At 43.6% G+C, this 6,392-nt stretch overlaps 1 protein-coding gene across 1 annotated transcript in view; it reads right to left on the bottom strand.

Annotated features, from left to right (window-relative positions):
• The window catches only part of LOC137331093 (potential E3 ubiquitin-protein ligase ariadne-2-like), a 48,465-nt gene that overhangs the window by 11,348 nt on the left and 30,725 nt on the right, over positions 1–6,392 (bottom strand). The window lies entirely within an intron of this gene.

A 6,392-nucleotide genomic window follows, 5' to 3' on the forward strand; every position in this document is an offset into this window, starting at 1 on the left:
CTTGGGCCTCGTTAACATCTTATAAGTGAGCAGCTGGCACCTATCGTGCCTCCAGAGTCAGCTCATACATTTGTACAATATGAATGTCGGGCCGTTTACCTCGCCGGCAGCGACCCGAAGGTAAGTCCCCAGAGGGGATGGGCAATGAGGGGAGGACAATCACGATGACCGTAGAGTTGGGGGAGCACTCCTGATCCTCCTGGTTCCACAGGAAGTATAAGTTGGCAGCCGCAGCAGCCACTGAAAAATCCTCGGTGGGCAGGCCCGACCCCTGTGGCATTCATCGCGGCCCAATTTCACAAAGGGAAACAGGCAATAGGCCCCTCATTTAATATATAAAGGACCTAACGCCTGTATTAGGCAGCCTCCAGGGATACCTAAAAAAATGGCCCTACCCAATTCCGAGTCGAAGGTTTTTCAGGTGCTCTTAGGGCGTAGGCATTGGTCCCTAAAATTGGGATCGTTGCTCCCATTTTACGCCCAAAGAACCAGTGCAACGAGGTCTGATTTCTACTCCGGAATGTTGAGATAGGTAAGTGTGCAAGTCAGATGGCAATAATGAGCTCAATGATCTCAAAGGGTAGATTAGAGCTCAGGCAGCACTTATAGGAATATAGGGGTCAAGAGGGCATGTAACAATTTGTCCTTGAAATTTGTTGTTTCAGTTCAACGAGCAGTGAAAACAGTGGAATTCAAGAGTGGAAATATTTGCTCATTACATAAGAAGGAAACCTGAATTGGCTTTCACTTCCAATTTCTTTGAAAAGGCATTGCAAAACAGAATTGCAGTCTAGGTTTTGTAATGAGTCAGCAATGATACATAACCACAAAATAATGTTGCCAATGATCTGTTCTGTCACCAACAGTGAAGCTCTCTTTGAGACACCCATTATGCTCAGCCTTTCCTGATAACTTTGACTTTTCCTTGTCAACTCGCTGGCACAAAAAGTGGAAAGCAGACGCTCCTTTAAATCACCAAATCATCTCCGACCCTACAGGCTGTCAACCAGGATACATCTGGCCTCGTTGTAGTTGAGCACTTCTCACATTCAAACTGGATGTGGTCACTGCGCCTCAAATATTCACCTATGGGGCCTTTATAACTCAACAAATGACATTGCAGATCAAACAAACCATGCCCCATGTCGTTGAATCATGCCCACTAACTAAACTATCTAATGGCCTCCGTGCTTTGCATGCTGGTTATGACTGTGCTCTAAAATGGCTGAAATTATGTGATGAGTCTGCTAAATAATTTAACCATTTAAGAGTTTCCAACAGAAATTGTATTATTCATTTAGACTATTTTGTTCTGAAACAATGGGGTAGAAACTAAACCTTGTTGCACCGAATTCCTGGGTCGAAAACGGGGACAAAAATGGCGAATTTCCCAGGGCTATGTCATATTGACCTCGGATGATTTTCAGGCATCCCGGGCGGCCACCTTAAACAGGCATTAGGCCCCCTACATATGATAATGAGAGGCCTAACCGCCTGTTTAAGGACCCCTCAGCAAAATTGCTGTCCTTAACCCTAACCCCTCTCTTATTTATATTCCATTAAATGCTTGTGAGGACCAAGTGGCTCACTAAAGCTGATATTATTACTTACCTGGCAGGTGTGAGTAAGTCATATTGAATAAAACTGCTCACCCCACGCCAAGCAAGTTACACTCACTGCATACATTGGACACTCTAAGTACATAGACAATAAAGGAGAGGATGACAAATGGGAACGTGAAGAGGTTAGGAAAGAAGTAAAAAAAACAATAAGGAAAGCAAAGAGGAACTACGAGATTAAATTATCAAGGAATATAAAAAGAAATAGTAAAGTTTTCTACAGACACATAAATAACAAAAGAAAAATCAGAATAGGGATCGGGCCACTAAGGGATGCACAAGATAAACTCACAGGTAACGAGAGTGAAATGGCAGAAATATTGAACAGTTACTTTGCCTCCTTATTTACCAGGGAGACTAACAAGCTGGACATTGCATTAGAAGAAGAGATTGAAAAATATATTAAAACATTTGAGATAGAAAGGATGGGAGGATAATTGATAAACTAATCAAACTTAGGCAGGATAAGACCCTTGGTCCGGATGGATTGCATCCGTGAATATTAAAAGAAGTTAAGGAGGAGAGATCAGAGGCACTATCACATATATTACAAAAATTCCCGAGGACTGGCGGACAGCTAATGTGATTCCTATATTTAAAAAGGGAGATAGAACAAGTCCAGGGAACTATACACCAATTAGCTTAATGTCGGTGGTAGGAATGATAATGGAATCTTTACTCAAAGCTGTAATAGAAAGACATCTAGAGAATGAAAATATAATAAAGAATAGTCAGCATGGATTTCAGAAGGGAAAGTCATGCTTTATCAACCTTATTGCATTCTTTGAAGAAGGAACAGAAAGAGTAGACAAGGGTAATGCAGTAGATGTAATATATTTGGATTTTCAAAAGGCCTTCAATAAGGTACCGCATTGTAGACTCATGGCTAAGGTCAGAGCATGTGAAGTCAGGAGACAGGTAGCAGAATGAATAGCAAGTTGGCTATGAGCAGAAAACAGAGGGTATTGATTAAGGTAGCTACTCAGACTGACAAAAGGTGGGGAGTGGTGTTCCACAGGGATCCACTGTTGGATCCGGGAATCAGAAGTACAACATCAAAATTTGCGGATGACACCAAATTGGGGAGTGTAGTTAATACAAAGGAAGAATGTGTCAAAATGCAAGAGGACATTAATAAACTTGCAGAATGGACATGCAATTGGTAATTGAATTTCAATATAGATAAGTGTGAGGTGGTGGATTTTGGTAGGAAGAATAAGGAGGCCACATACTACTTGGATAATAAGAGTCTAAACAGGATAGAGGAGTAAAGGAATCTAGGGGTACAGATACACAAATCACTAAAAGTAGCGGTGCAGGTTAATAAGTCCAATGTGCCTGCCCCTTCTTAAAGCCAGCCTGCAGCTCTTAAAGGAGAGGTGGAGTTTTCTGCAGTGCTCAGTGGACAACACATTACTGAGGGCGCCCCAAATTTCAGATACGGCCATGGAGGTCCTAGTGGAACAAATGAGGACCATGAAGGAGGTTCTCTTTCCTTCAGATGCGTGACGGGTGCCCCGGAAAATTACCCAGCAGCAATGGCTGGACAGGTCAACACCAGCCACATGGTTCCTAGGACCTGGCTGCTGTGCAGAAGAAATGTAATAACCTTACCAGGATTGTCAAGTTAAGAGTCCTCTACATATCTTTCTTAATCTCTATACAGCACTGCAATGTCTTCACCCTCTAATTGCAACACTTCCACTACTCTTGTGCTCTCTGGTTAAGGGGAGGGGTTCCAACTTAGCACCTTGCACTATGGCAATTCACCTCTCCTCACAGCAATATTTATGCATACAACCCTAAAACCTCTTTCTCTACTTTAACAGCCTCATAATCTTACAACTCTTACTTCACCTCTCCAGTATCACTTGGAACACACTCCTCAACTGTTAGCCTTACCTTCATCCACTCTATCTTCCTGCAGGACAAATTGGCACACAGTACCCACCACAGGCAAGCCACTGGAGGGGCAATCCTACATTTAAACCCCTCGCCACAGGTTACTGACTGAGCACCTATACTGTCGCCGTGGCATCCCTGTGAAGCAGCACATAGCCACAACCTTCCATCCCCTTCTCTGCCTCCTTAATCCCAAGGGAGTAATGCTCACCCGTTCTTAGCTTCTGCCTTCCTTTCCTGCAAATCACATCAACAATGGGTGGCACAGGAGAAGGAAGATGATTATGGTGGTGAAGATTATGATGAGGACCATTCTTGTCCCATGTGCCAACACTTTAGGTTCAGGAGGTAGGGAGATATTTGTTCCTTTTGTTGGGGGAAACTAATGGTGTGAACGGGGCAGTGTGGGGAAAGTAAAATTGGAAGGAGGGAAGTAGCAAAGGAAGAAATAGAAAGGGAAGGAAAATATGGACAGAAAATAACTAAAGCTGTCAAATCTCTCTCATTTGTCGTGTGACTACTTCATTTTGATTTAAGGATGTAAAATATATTCATATCACTCGCGTTGAAAAATAATGACTTTCTTGTTAATCATAACCTCTCACTTCTAACATTTCCCCAGTGCTAGCAGTTGTGTGAACAAGTTGTGAAGACAAGCAGTGAGAATGGGAGATACACAGAGAGGGAGAAGAGGGGAAGGAGGGATGTAGAAAGATGGAAGAGAACAGAAAAATAGGAAGGAGCCAGTGGGAGGAAAGACAGAATAGAGAGACAAGAAACTTTGGGGGAATACACAGGCTAAAGGGAAGGTGCAGGGAGGTCAGACTGAGCTGTGGACACAAGCACTTGTTCAGCAGTTGTATCCTGTTAAAGAAAAAACAGGAAGAGATGGTCACAATATACACTTGTATCCTCTTCCAAAAATTGTATTGTCTTATAGATGTCAACTTGGCTCAGTTGGTGAATCTCTAGCCTCTGAGTCTGAAGGCTGTGGGTTCCGGCACTGCAGCACATAATCTAGGCTTACACTTCAGTGAAGTACTCAAGGAGTGCTGTATTATCGGAGGTGTTTTGGATGCAATGTTAAACCAAGACTCTATGGGGGAAATTTTAACACCCCAGAACAGGCAGAAAAGGGATGGGTGGGGGGTTAAATTCTTAAAAATGTGAAACCCGACCCGAACCTGCTGCAAACACGCCTACTTCTGGTTTAACCGGGGCCAGCTGGGGCAGGTGGCTAGTAACCTGCTCTCTAGAGGCAAATCAGTAATTGAATATGTTAATGAGCTGTGTGCCTCATATTTTAGCATCCTTTTAGATTTAACAGCTGCGGGCCAGGTTTCCCAGGGCTCGGGAAATCCGGCAGTTAAAGGGAGTCAAGAACTGCTGGATCCAGCAGGAAAGTGCGTTTCCAGCACTGCTTGTGGGCCAGGAGGAGCAGGAGTGCTTCCCCCCAAACTCCCAAGCAAACCTGCCATGGTTGGCCTTCTTCCCCGCGATATGACGACCACCCTCCAGTGATCTTCAGACCCCCCCCCTCCCCACGATCTCCTGGCCGACATCTCCCCCGCGATCTCCAGGCCGATCTCCCCCCGCTCTCCGATCTCTTTCCCCCCCCTCCCCTGCAATCACTCCCTCCACTCTGATCCCTGCCTGTGGCCTTCTACCACAGGCCTTCCTGCCTGACAGCCAGCCAGCCTTTCAATCTAGCAAGCTGCAGGGTGGGAAATGGAGCTTAAAAAATTCAAATGAGGTCCCGCCGTTAAATTCGGCAGGACCTCCGCATTCCCTGGCCGCTAAAAGTCATCCCCGCTCCCTCCCTGCCTCCCTGTAAATATCGGGGCCTATCTGCCTGGTCAGGTAGATGTAAAAGAAAGGACTTGCATTTATATAGTGCCTTTTGCAACCTCATGACATCCCAAAGTGCTTTACAGCCAATGAAGTACCTCTGAAGTGTAGTCACTGTTGTAATGTAGAGAAATTCAGCAACCGATTTGCACACAGCAAGGTCCCACAAACAGCAATGAGATAATGACCAAATAATCAATTTTTTAGTGGTGTTGGCTGAGGAATAAATATTGATCCTAGCTATCAATGTAACAAAAGCAGCTCAGCACAAATTACTTCTGTTATTTTGTTTGCTCTGAAATGTTTCAGTGAAATTAAGAAGAGCTGGGAAAGCAGATATACTTGTACCATTACAGCAGATGGGAGTTATTTTTATCAATGGGAATTACAGTAAATGCAGCCTGCATGTACTTTCACTCTGCATAGATTGCACAGTTCGTCTGAGTGCTGGTAAGTATTGGAATGACCTGTGAATGAATTTACAGCAGTTAGATAGTTCCATATACTAAATTTAAACCATCATATCTGACTCCATGTTAACTGTGCCCATAGTGTGTTACATCCCAGCTCTGTTAACAAAAGTGCCCTTTGCATTCAACCTTTTGGGCTAACCAACTTCACATAAATTGACTAAAAAATGTTTTCATTAAAACTCATTAAATTGTGAAGTCAAAAATATGTTCAATACAAATATAGGAGATAGATATATTTCTTAATGCTAAAGGGATCAAGGGATATGGGGAAAAAGCAGAAACATGGTACTGAGTTAGACAATCAGCCATGATCATTTTGAATGGCGGAGCAGGCCCGAAGGGCCGAATGGCCTACTCTTGCTCCTATTTTCTATGTTTCTATGTTCGATAATTAAAGGGAAAGCAGATGTGGCAGCATTTGAAAGGAATCCTGCACAGTTTTAATATTGCTGCCTACACTTCTATCCCTGATATTCAACCTCAATAAGTGACAGCCCCAGGTCTAAAGCTCAGTAAGCATACAACCAGTCGACATATTTTTAAATGAAAC

Source organism: Heptranchias perlo, chromosome 13 (assembly GCF_035084215.1).
Source record: "Heptranchias perlo isolate sHepPer1 chromosome 13, sHepPer1.hap1, whole genome shotgun sequence".
Lineage (NCBI taxonomy): Eukaryota > Metazoa > Chordata > Chondrichthyes > Hexanchiformes > Hexanchidae > Heptranchias > Heptranchias perlo.